The 13,890-nt window shown below is 35.5% G+C and overlaps 1 protein-coding gene across 2 annotated transcripts in view; it reads right to left on the bottom strand.

Moving 5' to 3' along the window:
• Positions 1 to 13,890, bottom strand: part of LOC134743746 (terminal nucleotidyltransferase 5C) — a 331,263-nt gene that overhangs the window by 7,556 nt on the left and 309,817 nt on the right. The window lies entirely within an intron of this gene.

The following is a 13,890-nucleotide window of genomic DNA, read 5'->3' as shown; positions in this document are numbered from 1 at the left end:
ATTTTCCGATTCCTAGTAAATTGTTATGCAAATTTTGGAATGAAGCTCAATTTAAAATGTAATAAAGCACAGACTTTGCAGATCGTTAGTTAGTCGCCATCACCATCTTATTCTTAAAGCTATTTTCTTTCCTATGGAAGAGTAAATAGGTACATTGATCATAAATTATAATATGCATAGAAGGCATCTTATTGAGATAAGCCTATACAATTAGTATTTCAGGCATGCAAGTGGAAAACCGGGTCGATTATTTATGTTTACATATTTACAAGGCGTTTTAATGTATAGAACAACGAGTATTAATTCGCCTGTCATTTCACATTTGTCTTGTCACGCGATAAGTAACGCCTTATATTATTTGTATACACAGATATTTCCGAGGAATGCTATTTTCTACGAATGTTACTCTTAAAAACTTGCTCCTTTGCTTAACGATATCATCATGATCTGTTATGAGTACGACACAAATAAGCGGAAACAATTTAAATTAGTAACGCATGTTTTGACGTGTTTAATGTTGTTTAACTAGCGGTAACGAGTAATCTGGTAGATTTCAGCATTAGACGAGGCCAAGATAGAGCTAAACAAACTTGTCAAGTGTTGTTTGTTTGGCTTGATCTCTCTTAGAGCTAGAGTTAAACCAAACTAAGTTGGTAGCGATTTTGAATGCCCAGACTGTGCATGGGTTATTTTAAACGCCATACTTCTATGAAATTATGACGTTTAAATAACACTTGCGCAGTCCGGGCTATCAAAATCGCTGCCAACTTAGATTGGTCTAACTCTACTGCCCTGTTTAGTAAAACAAATGTGTGGAGTAGGTCCAAGCTGTAAAGACTGCAGTGAGAGAGTGTTAAAATATCACCATAAACGATAAATTTCTATCAAAATAAGACGGTTAGTTTATAGAAAAAAGAAAAAAGGAGAGGCAGAGGAAGACTGAGACGTGCGTTTTTGGACCAAGCCAAGGAGAAGATCAACGTAGTGACGTATCAGGTGCTCAAAACAGTGGCAGAAAGAAGAACGGAGTGGCGGTTACTCCACCGACAAGAGCCAGGCTCTTAAGAGTTGATGAGTTTATAGTGGCAGATAGTCAATTTGTCACTATATATTATAGGTACATTAACCAATATATCCCAATAAACAATATACTTAGGGCACCTTAGGGCATGGAATCGCGATGTACGTGTGTTTCAACAAAGAAATACTCAGTATAGTTAATGAAGCCCGATGTCCTATAATTAGGACATTATTCTACTCACTGTTCACAAGGAGGTTGACTATAAAAACTTAATCGTCCAAGATTATTACGTTCTATTTAACAAGCCTTGTTATCTTAAGTAACCTAATAATAAATTGGGCTTTACAAAGTACACCGTTAGCCGCAGATCAAATTATAAGTAAAGTACCTATATACAGTATACAGTCAGCAATCCTATCCTGTCCTGTCCGGTTTAAGCCACTGGGATTGGGTTTGTACTGGCCAGTGAGAATAGTGAGAGCGACGATGCGCTCAGGTGGCTGACGTACCCTGTTTTTGCAGTGAATGTATGTACGGCCACACTCACTGCCCACACCCTCCGATAATAGTTATTTGTTATACAAGGGTGCAAAGTTGTATTTTACCCGCGAGTGTTTTAACACACGAGAAGTAAAATACATTTGCACCCGTGTGTAACACAAAACTTTTCCCCTCACTATAGCGAAGAAAGTGCAACATCCACAGGCGTTAGATCATCTTCATCAACTGGAATCACTCATTTTTTTACGATATTATAACAAAAAACTCTCGAAATTCTGTACTTTTACGTGAGAAGTTTTAAAGCAAAATTTTTGTTGTCAATGTTGACATTTCTGACGTATGAAATGTCAATGATGCGTTTTGAAATTGCATTGACTTAACTTGTGCGTTCAGAATTATATTTAACATAATTATTAAAAAACAAACGTTTATTATGGAATCTTAAGGTTTATGACTTAAGATCATTAAATAAAGCTAAATCTGGTATTTTTTATTAGATTTTCATATCATTTATCTAATGATAATTAATATCGAACGAACCATTATTATGAGCGTTGTACGTTTTGTTATCTGTCAAGCTACTTAAACACGCTCCATCCAAGGTCAAATTACTTTCCCCACTAGTGGATAAAATGCGTTTTTCCCCGCTTGTTTTAAAGGATAAAAGACGGCTTTCCGAGCTAGTGAGGGGAAAAATTGTTTATGACCGTAGGTGGTCGGGCCTTTAACTCGTCAAGCTTTGCGTAGAGTTCCACTCGCCTCTGCTCTTCGATGTACCTAAATCAGTTTCTCTGTGGGCTGCCAGACTTATAATATCAGACCGTTTATGGACATTAGTGATTTCTTCAAAGTTCAACGACCAGAAGCAACAGCTCTCAAATTGATCTACAATAGTGTTCTCCGTTACCAAAGATCGTAACTAACGATGAGTACGACGACCGACCCTTGTTGCAGAAATGTCTTGATTGATTGATTTACTGAAGGACCTTGTATCGACAGCATAGAGTTTACAATTGATCATTAGCGGATTTTCTTTGGATCATTAGCGGATCGATGGCGTCAAAAATTGTATATAATTGTACTTTATGTTGGATAAGTACATGATAAAAAATGTAACATACTTAAAATTATTAGAATAGTTTAGGCAAAAAACGAAGACTGCCCACTTACTAAGAGTACTAAGACACTTATTAAGATATTTCATTTCAAAATGGTACACAAGTACATACTTAACTACTTGTTGTATATTATTATTAATAAAATAAAATAAAATAAATAGTTTTATTTCAGGCAAAAAGTACATTCGTACACCCATATCAAGATACAATTTAAAAGTTAAAGCGCCAAAAGAAGTAGTACTTAATAATAAAATAAAATAAAATAAGTTGAACAATTTAAATAGCATAAATTACACTATTTTTTGTTCCCGTTTTTGTGCACGGAAAGCCAGTGCCTAAACATATTGCAACTAATATATTGCAACTAATATTGCAACTTAATAATATATTTTTTTATTAATGTCCAAAGCAAGAAGAAGTCTGTTTCACAGTTTCACATTTTAATACTCTTATTGTTTTTACGACAGGTAGATACAATTTCTAGTAACAATCGTGAAACAATTTGCCGTCTTGTTTGGGATCCAGGAGGCCTATACGAAGTTTAAAAATCTGAACATGATTTAGTGTGTGTGAAATGCACTGTGAGACGTGTCATTTAATAATGGTAGAAATCTGAACATGTAATTTTATTTTAAGTTCACATTTCTTCAATTTTATATCTCGAGTTATCGACTTCTTTCCGCCGTGTACGGTAAATATATTCTTACACGTATAAGTAATACCTATCAATAACAAACTAAATTGATGTTTTTAAACTCCGAATAATCCGAATATGTCTCCAGTAGTCAAACGATCGACTATTAATTCCCTATATCCTGTTCTATTTACCAAAACTTCCGCTTTGAGTTCCGTATTCCGTGATCTTGAACCAAATTGCCCCCAATCAAGCCCACAAATAAAACAGGAATACCCTGACTAATCTAAAAACATCCGTATTGACAAACAGTCAAGGTTTAGTTCTCAATTACCAGTGAACTAGGCCAATAGGATATGTCAAACGAGTCTTTTAAGCTAGTTCTGTTATTTCTTGTAAACCGGACTTGTGATAAGTGTATTGTGCTTGCCAGAGACAAGTAATTAATGAGGACTATCCCTTAAAGTCACGTCAATTATCATTGGGAGTGATATAAAGCGAGTTCCTGTTTTGTATCGTTCTTTAATCTTTACTTTAATTACAACACCAATTTGCTTCCTAACTATAAAACATTACGGCTTTAAACTGAGGACAAATCACAGAAATCACTAAATATAATAAGTACCTATATTTAGAAGGACCTTTCAGATCTCGCCGAGTCTCAACCCTCGAAAAATTTGGCATTTAAAAAATAATTGAAAGAACACGGTAAAAATGTACATTATGCCTACATAAAAACTGGTTGGCAGTTTTACGTCTATACCTGCGCGGCGAATTGTTGTTTACATGAACTATCTGTACCTATATTTTGATGAGTAGCGTGAAATTGTACAGGGGCTTTCCACAAAAAGGTCGGCTTTGTTGGGGACGTGACGCGTATGGCAGCTACCTCAATCACCCACAGAGATATATACTATTTATATACCGAAAATTTGTATATACATAGCTAAATTATCAAACGTTATCATGCCAAATATCGGCTTCATTAGCTTTATCAGAAGTGTTAAAAAAATTGCGTCACGTACCCGAAACTTTCCTGGAATGTCCCTACAGATTGGCAGTCTATATAATGCATTTTCTTTTGTGGCCTTTGCACGAGGTCGAAATGCTTAACGACACCTCGAAGGATGGTAGCCGCACCAAGTTAAATGTTAAAAGAAATTTATAGCGGAGTTACGGTATGCCGGATTTATGGTTATTACGGTTAACTACATGGACATAACTTTGTTCCAATTAACACGTGTAAATTAACACTACGATCAGAATTAAAATAAAACATTGTTTATTACACATGTTGGTATGAAATAAGCGTATACGGGCCCACCTGATTAAGGACAACGCAACGCAAATGAGGATAATGCGTTTACTCAAGAAGTCTTGAGATTTTCGTTATAAATTTAAGCGATTTTTGTCTCAGGGCTAACTAAAGTTTAGTTGGGTCTTAATAAAAACATTTTGCATTATAGGCAATATGTACCGGTTTTTACTATAATGTGTTTACTATTAGGTGTGAAACTCGGGGATCGCATCCGGAACACCACGCTGCGCTCTAAAACCCAAATAATAGATGTAGCTCGGAAAGCGGACAAGTTAAAGTGGGACTGGGCTGGTCATGTCTGCCGCATGCCGAATGACTTGTGGGCCAAAATAACCACAGAGTGGGTGCCCCATGAGTCAAACCGGGGATCCGGCAGACCTCGTCGGCGATGGCGGGATAACTTGGACTCCTTTTTGAGCGACTGACCAGATGTAGCTCAAAACCGGGAGGAGTGGAAGAAGAGGGGGGAGACCTTTGCCCAGCAGTGGGACACAATAGGCTCGTAATAATAATAATAATGTGTCGATCCGACAATGTGGGGCAATTATTAATTGTCTGGCTCGAAAGTTCTAAAGATTCAGAATGGGAATACAAAAAAAGGTAGGTAAATGCTTCCTATAATAGAAAAACCTCAATAATAGCTTACTACAGCCGAAGTGTACGCGCGACGAGTTTTCTGAAACCATATAATATTTACCTTCTACGGTGTAAGGATACAATTATATTCTAATAAAGAAATTTAACATTGAGTAACCTAACTACCTATAACTAGTACGCCGGATTTATGTTTATGACGGTCGATTGTTCTGGCATTATGTTCATACATAACTTCCCAATTAACACTTATCTGACTGCGATCAGGATGTGAATTAAACCGACGATTCTCAGAAAGTATCTCCTGTGCGAAAATATCCCTCTGCATTTTGTTTGGTGTCTGTTTTATTAAATAAATAAATCATCTATTCTAGCGAAATATACCATATTTTTACATTGACATATTTTGCCAAACTGCAAAACAGTTTGTTGGCAGAGAGACAGTATGTTGGCAGAGAGACAGTATGTTGGCAGAGAGACAGTATGTTGGCAGAGAGACAGTTTGTTGGCAGAGCAACAGTTTGTTGACAGAGAGACAGTTTGTTGGCAGAGAGACAGTTTGTTGGCAGAGCAACAGTTTGTTGGCAGAGAGACAGTTTGTTGGCAGAGAGACAGTTTGTTGGCAGAGAGACAGTTTGTTGACAGAGAGACAGTTTGTTGGGAGAGCAACAGTTTATTGGCAGAGAGACAGTTTGTTGGCAGAGAGACAGTTTGTTGGCAGAGCAACAGTTTGTTGGCAGAGCGTTATAACATCGAACAATTTTTTGAGACTGTTTCTGATACGTTCTCATTTTAAAACGATATTCTGAAATAAATAAATAAAATAAATAAATATTAGGGGACATCTCACACAGACCAACCTAGCCCCAAACTAAGCAAAGCTTGTACTATGGGCGCTATTAGGCGACGATATACATACTTATATAGATAAATACATACTTATACACATAGAAAACATCCATGACTCAGGAACAAATATTTGTGTTCATCACACAAATAAATGCCCTTACCGGGATTCGAACCCAGGACCATCGGCTTCACAGGCAGGGTCACTACCCACTAGGCCAGACCGGTCGTCAAACAAAAAATAACATGAAATTTGACATGAACATACAAATCTTCTACTTGGTCTTTTCTATAGCAGGTTAGATACTCGTATATGCTACGTAAATGTTCGTGCCAAGTTTAATGTAGTAATTTAAGCATGTAATTCTAAAATGAGAGCGTATCTCCAATTGTATGGCGGTGGCTAGGTTTCTGTGACTATTAATGCGACGTTTTTCCCTGCGCTCTGTAGGTAGTGACTATTCTTCAGAACGCCACAAACGGCCAGTGTCACGGCCAAGGAGACGTCCTCGTTATGTCGTTTGTACCTATAATTCCCGACAAATCGAAACGATCGATCACGGACTTTTCAACCAGACTGACAAAACGACAAAAACGTTGCAGACTAATCAAGGTAAAATAGACTTTCTGATAATGCCGTAAGAGTTTACGCGGACGCTTTGTTATCTGGTTTTCTAGGAGAAATCCCGAAGCAAGGTCAGTGTTTGCGTGTTTTTTAGAACAATAAGCAATAGAAATTAATCGGTTAGTCGATGCGGTACTCGAGCTCGGTTTTATCGAGGGTTTAGGTTCCTCGAGGTCAAGGTTATATCGGTGAAGTTTAGGTTATTGCTGTAAGCCTAGGGTAGGGTTGTGCAAGGCGTAGACTAGGCTAAATCCAATTGTTGGCTTTCTAAACCCAGAAATAGAAAAGGTTTCACCACACCAGCTGGTAAAGGCTATCTTGATTTTTTTTAAACTGATAAGAAAGTTGCATTTTATCCACATGTGAGGCAAAGTAATCAAAAGCAAATTTTGAGTTGTTTTCTTATGTTTGCTGGTAGAAATGACTTTTAAATGATGATTTAGAATGACAAATATTTAATAACATTCGTTTTGAATCGATTTGCTTTGATTTTGTTTTATATTTTACAGTTAGTAATGTTCCTATGAAGGAAGCATACAATCAAATATATTATAAAGCCTACTTCAAGTTATGTGTACTAAATAGATCGTGTTGTAAGATCACGAAACTTTAATGACGTTATTATTCTTTTAGTCAAGATTGTTTTAGATCATCGCAGGAAATCCGGGCGGAAGGCCAGGCTGTTGAAACTAATTTGTTCACATTCCTGTACTTTACATAGTAGGCTAACAGTTACTCGAGCAGTACTTAACACATAATTAAATATAATGTAGGTGAGTAATTCAACTATTTCTTGTTGTTATTCGTATTTATGTTGTTGGTATTATTATTTTTCATTTCTCATGCTCTGAAAGAGGGTCATTGTTGTTCTAAAAGGTGTGCAGAAAATGATACGTGTCTGCACTAGAGCATTTTACGTTCGAAGTACGATTTTTTTAATTTTTTTACGATACGCAATTGAAATTTGAGTTTAAATGGATTTGTTATACAATTTCCATTCTAATATTTGACTCTCCATTCCATAAATAACGATACTTTTGCCTGAATTGTTAATTGAAAGTACCGTCAAAAAAATACTATAAAAATGTATACTTGTCATGTTTTAAAAAAAACACATGCATTTTACTTTCCTCGTATTCGAAATGAAAAGTAGAGTGTTTAACTCGGGTGAAAGGCATCATTTCTGCCTCGGACTATTGGCGCTCTCACTGCGTTCGAGCACCAAAATACCTCGGCAGAAATGAGTGCCTTTCATCCCTTGGTTAACAATCTACTATATTTTGATTACGTAGTACAAGAGGTTTAAGTGTTCTAAAAATTGTAGTTCAGTTTGTTAGAACTCTTGTATAACGTAATATTATCGTGCCTGGTCGATGACTCATTATGGAAAGGGCTTATAATATAACTACCACAAAAATTCATTTAATTGCCATAAAACAGGATATACAGAGTGAGGCACGCCACGGAACATAAAAAGCCAGGAGCCAGGTAGTCGTAACGATAGCAATGAGTAACAAGAAAAAGGTGATTTAACCTGGTACCGATAACCTGCTCCTAACAGTTTTTTTTAATATTGACCAATAAATAGGTCAAATAAGCGACAACCCGTACCTGAAACATAACGCCGCCATTTTGACTTCAAATTATCCTGTATCTAATGTTATGAAACTAATTAAAACTACATAGTGTAGTGTATACATTGGAATAAGTATTTTGTAAAACACTGATTTAAACTTTTAAGATTTCTACGCGATTCCTCTACGATTTCTTTTTGGTTACACGATTCATTCCCGTTTTACAATTTAATAATAAGTATTTTGTACTTTTACTTTCGCTCTATTTCATGTACCCAAAATTATACCCAAGACCAATTGAAATGAAAGATGAAACAATAAATAATTAGGTATGAAATAAAACTATGAAAACGGATTATATCGCGTATATTGAATTTATAATACATCCCGACGTTTCGAACTCTTTACAGCGTTCGTGGTCAACCGAACCGAACCGAACCGAACCAATATTAAATAATTAGGTATTTATTTGTGATTCATTGAAAGAATCATTCACAGTAAAGTTGTTTACTGTTAAGCATTATATTTACTGGCAAATATGTATATGCATTGTTATAGTCGACGCAACATAAGAACCATTATTTGACAGCTTTATTATGAATTTACCTTTATATATGTATATTATTTTAACAACATATTATTATTCAATTAAAAGTAAAACTAAAACTAACTAAGAATAACAAAATATTGTCTTCGGTTACCGCGATAGTTACTCATGAAATAAAACTATGAAAATGGATTATATCGCGTATATTGAATTTATAATACATCCCGACGTTTCGAACCCTTTACAGCGTTTGTGGTCACCCGTTGACCACGAACGCTGTAAAGGGTTCGAAACGTCGGGATGTATTATAAATTCAATATACGCGATATAATCCGTTTTCATAGTTTTATTTCATAAGAATAACAACTTATAAATAATAAAAATTAAAAAACAGTGAATTATTTTATTATTTTAATGTTTTACTTAGACAAAGGTGTGTGCATTGTTGTCATAGTTATGGTAATAAATGCAACATAATGCTACTTAAATAAATATAGTAGACAATAAGACATGAGCTATGTTATTTCAAGACATATATGACTAACATTGGAAACTACCTGTGAGTTCCTATAATTGGCTTCCTGTATCTACTATAATTTTGTAACATCACAGCTTTGGGATATCAAAAAATAATAATTATAAGGGCCATTTTATTTAATGTCGTAGGCACACTTTTCAGACTTGGCAATTTTTATGTTCTATATCAAAGGTTGCCAAAAGAATCTAGAACTTTTTTTGTATGTTAGAGAGAGCTGGCAGTTATAAATTTAAGAGAATATTCGCGCTAATTTTTATATTTATTTCCATCCTCCCGTTACCATTTTTCATAGTTTATATGACGGTAACGGACTGGAAGTAAGGAAAAAATTATTGAAATTTTGGGACACTTTTTTTCTCCTATTAGGATCGAAAGTGCTCGTGATTATGAGTAGAAATAACAATCCCCAAATCTAAAAATAAGTACCTAGTGTAGTATTTTAAATTAAGTGGCCATACCTATTATGGCTACAACTAAAATCGCCGTTTCGTCATACGTATATTGACCAGTGATCTTGGATTTTGACGTGTGTAGGTGGGTACGTTGACTTGATTGCAAGTGACAAAATTTGTTATTGTTATTCAGAATGTAATACGTTCAGAATAATCTCAAGAATAATTCTATCGTTTTATTTCATTTATTTGACATGCCATGTTAGTTAATATTAGTATGTTGTACTATATAATGTGGGTTAAATTTTAGAAAATAAATACAACCATTTAAATGACGCTCGATTGAGCTCAACCGCAGTATACTGATGAAAACATGAGTGCAAGTTACGCGTTTCCAAAAAGTTGAAACATTTCTAGATTTCAGGCTATTCTATTTTGTAGCGAATAATATTTGAAACGAAGGTAGCGAATTTTTCGCGAATTTGTAGTTGTTCCATAAGGAAATTTGTTTAATATGACCATCTTAACACGTTTTTGACATTCAGGATCACGACCCCAAAATCATCCTTTTTTTATTCAAATTAGTTACACAGCATAACAGTGTTACTACTAAGGCACTGCGAACTACACAACAAATAAAAATACAAAGATACGAGAAAACACAAATAATAACAAAATACAATTTAAGCACTCGACTTGGGTGACATTAGTACTTTCTCAGACTAGACAACTCACTGCTGGTTCATTCGTAACCAACGTTTCACAAAACCAGCGCAAATACTGATTACAATAACAATAGGTAGAAATGCGTCATTTGGCTATAATACCTATCAATTCACTGCTTTAAATTTTACTTGAAAAGTTACAGAAATCACCTGTGTTAGCATGAATTTTACGTGATGCGTTTTATAGACTTCTTTTAGCTATTTCACAAGTACTGTACATCATTCTCATCATCACTGTCATTCTACTTTTTCGTGATTGACTTTTTTTTCTATTGCCAGAAAAAAGTGTGATAGATATTGTATTCGTGTATAAAAATTGTATTCTCAAATTGTACCTGAACCAAATAAAAGGAGTTTGTGGACCAAAATTCATATATTAATATTGATTAATGTATAACGATGGTAACGCAGTGGTAAATGCCTTATTTTCATACAAATCGGGAAACAACCAAGGACCACTGAATTAATGTGATTAAGAATATTTAGAGTAATATTTATTGAACAAAGCTATCAGGATTGATAGCATATATAAACGGAAAATGAAAGTAATGGAAAAGTATTCTAAAACATGCATTTTACGAAAAAGTGTCATAAACTTATGTACAACGAAAAGTAGAATGGCCACCTATATATGTTGTTTTTTTTAAAGTTTGGAGTAAATTCTAAAGCGGGATAATTTTGAAAACGGCAAATATCTATAAAACCATATTCACTGCATACTTTGGCAACACTTATGCTACTGCACCAAACAAATGCATCTTGCTTACTGTTGGTAAAATAGAAAGTATTCTAAGGTGAAGTTGAAGGCCGTCAATGTTTTATATGGAACAACGCGGTTTCGTGGTAGGACCCATTGCATTGTTAAAACAATCAGTATAACCTAAATGTTCACCTCCCAAGTAAATGAAGGAATGAATAAATGATATAAATTTTGATGATAAATGGTAAAATCAAAATACAGAGATTTTCCTTATTTCTACCATTCATCTCTTTAATCCCAACCTTAGGGCCACTGCAATTCTCAGAGAGTCGTTGTCGTCAATCTCTTTAATTGATATTATGGTAATATGAAGAAGATGATTGTGGTATGAATAATATAGTTCACACAGTGCGCTAAAGTAAAAAGTAATAAAGACAGAAATCACGTAGTGAGACCGTTGACCATATAAACTCATTGAATGATAATGTGTAATAGGACTATCCCGACGGTTCCTCCAAGTAATGGCGACACCCATTGTTAACCAATCGTGGTTATTTACTTTGAATCATTGTGATTTGACAAATACGAGTTTTTTGTTCAACTACTTTACCAACATAAAACCACCCAATTATCCTTACTTAATGGCGCAGTGACCCAAAATGAGTCTTGGCCTCCGATACGAGTACACGCCAGTTGTCTCGGTCCTGTGCCATCTCCCGCCAGTTATCGGCTTGGAGATCGCGCAAGTCCGCCCTATCGATACCTGGGACGTCCGATCGGCCTCCGCCCTACCGAGCGTCCCAGGTCCTTATAGCGCCGCGATCCTCCTCCATTCTCGAAACGTGGCCGAGCCAGCGGAGACGGTGAGCTTTTATGAGCCAATTATAAGTACATATTAAATCACATTTAGAAACGGGTCTATCGCGAATTTATTTTGTTACCTTTATTTACCGACGTTTCGACACAGGTTTCACTGGTCGTGGTCGCGGCTAACTGACGTCCCAGCAAAATGTCAAAACAGAGATTTGTGTGACTACCCCACGAAAAGTGCATTTAAAGTTCGAGGTAGACATCACATTTTCAAACCACCCACTACACATAAAAGTTAATTATTGTCAATAGTCCGACACACAACACTCACAACATCCGCGCACACATCCGAAGATAGATCCCTTGGCTTTAACTTCTGGATCACTGGTCCCCAAGTTTATAAGTAGTTCAAAATTTACCAACTATAGTTCAAAACTAAATTTAATCTTGCTTTAGGTGATTAAATTAGATTCGATTTCTATATCTCACGATGAATATTAGACTATAAATTTGCTACATTCGTCAAAAGTATGTTTATCTTCTCATCATAACCGTCAAATATTACATTAAAATTTAAAATAATAAAATTAATTGTATCTGTACATCGTCATGTACAAGAAAAGCATGTCAAACATATGAATATTAACAAAGTTAACATTCAAGTCGATGTCAACGTAAATAATTTGGAATTGTAATTAAAATGTCAAATAAAGATAAAAATATCACAAAAGAACAACACGTCATGTTTAAGCTACAATTTAATAATAAATAAAATTACATATATCGCTACACATTCAATTCCATGTACTCATTTACAAAGTACAGAGGGTTATCCAACACAACAAAAGGTTTGCGCTTAATTTAATTTGCTTGTGTGACTATTATTTAAATTAAGTACTTAGTTCTGCGGCAAAACAGTTTCATAAATGGCGAAAAACATCCAGTAAAAACTAAAAATTACGTTCAGCACCGCATTATCGTAAATAAAAGAACTTAGCGACCCGATCCGAAAATTATGTTGTTCGACTTACTTATACATACATATAAAAAAAACACATTTGTCTCCTGCTGTTCAAATACAAATAAACTTAAAATTTATTTACACGATATTGTCTTTCTATTTACATATAAAACGTATGAAGTTTAATGTTATAGGTACTTACACGCGATATCGGTTAAAGCCGTTTGAATTGAAACTCTATTGTCATGGCATTAGAGTGCATGTTCAGATATTGTGAACACCTCGGCCGCTCCGATATATCTGATGGTGACTACGATTAAGACCGCGTTTATTTTCAAAACGGGGCTCGATTCCACAGTGTATTCCCAGGTCCCCGCCAGGTACTGATGGGAATAGGTTTTTCATAATCATTCCCATTTGTCCCCGCCTCATGTATGGCAGCCGTCACGTGGGGCGTGAACAAATGGGAATACACCGTTTCCACACAGTTCAAACAGCATGTAAAAATTGTGATACCTCTAATTATAGTTACCTAGATATTTCAACTGCCACATATTCAGTTTCACTACATATTTTTTTTGCTGAAGTGGAGTTCACCACATGATTTGACAATACAAGATGGCAGAAAATGTTCGTTATTTGTTTGTAACACATTCGCCGCAGCCACTACATATTCCTATCACGCCTTAAATTGCAAACGTGATAAATGCGCATTTACGCATGTCGTACCTAAATGTGTATTTTTTGTATAAAAGTCGTACGCATTATGTACCGGATTTAACTCGTTAGTCAAAGCGTCAGCCGGCGTACCAACAGCAACACATTTAGCTGACTATCTGTGGACCTTATATCGTTGGTATAAGGTCCACAATCGGTAAATTAACCGTCGACGGTGGTACGTCACGCTTTTCGCTCTTCTCGGTCGCTATCGTCTGCTGAACGAAGTCTAGACGACGGCGCTGTGAAGAAAAAGTCTTATGTGACTT

The sequence above is a fragment of the Cydia strobilella genome, chromosome 8 (genome assembly GCF_947568885.1).
Source record: "Cydia strobilella chromosome 8, ilCydStro3.1, whole genome shotgun sequence".
NCBI classification, from domain to species: domain Eukaryota; kingdom Metazoa; phylum Arthropoda; class Insecta; order Lepidoptera; family Tortricidae; genus Cydia; species Cydia strobilella.
This window is presented reverse-complemented; position numbering and strand designations above follow the sequence as displayed.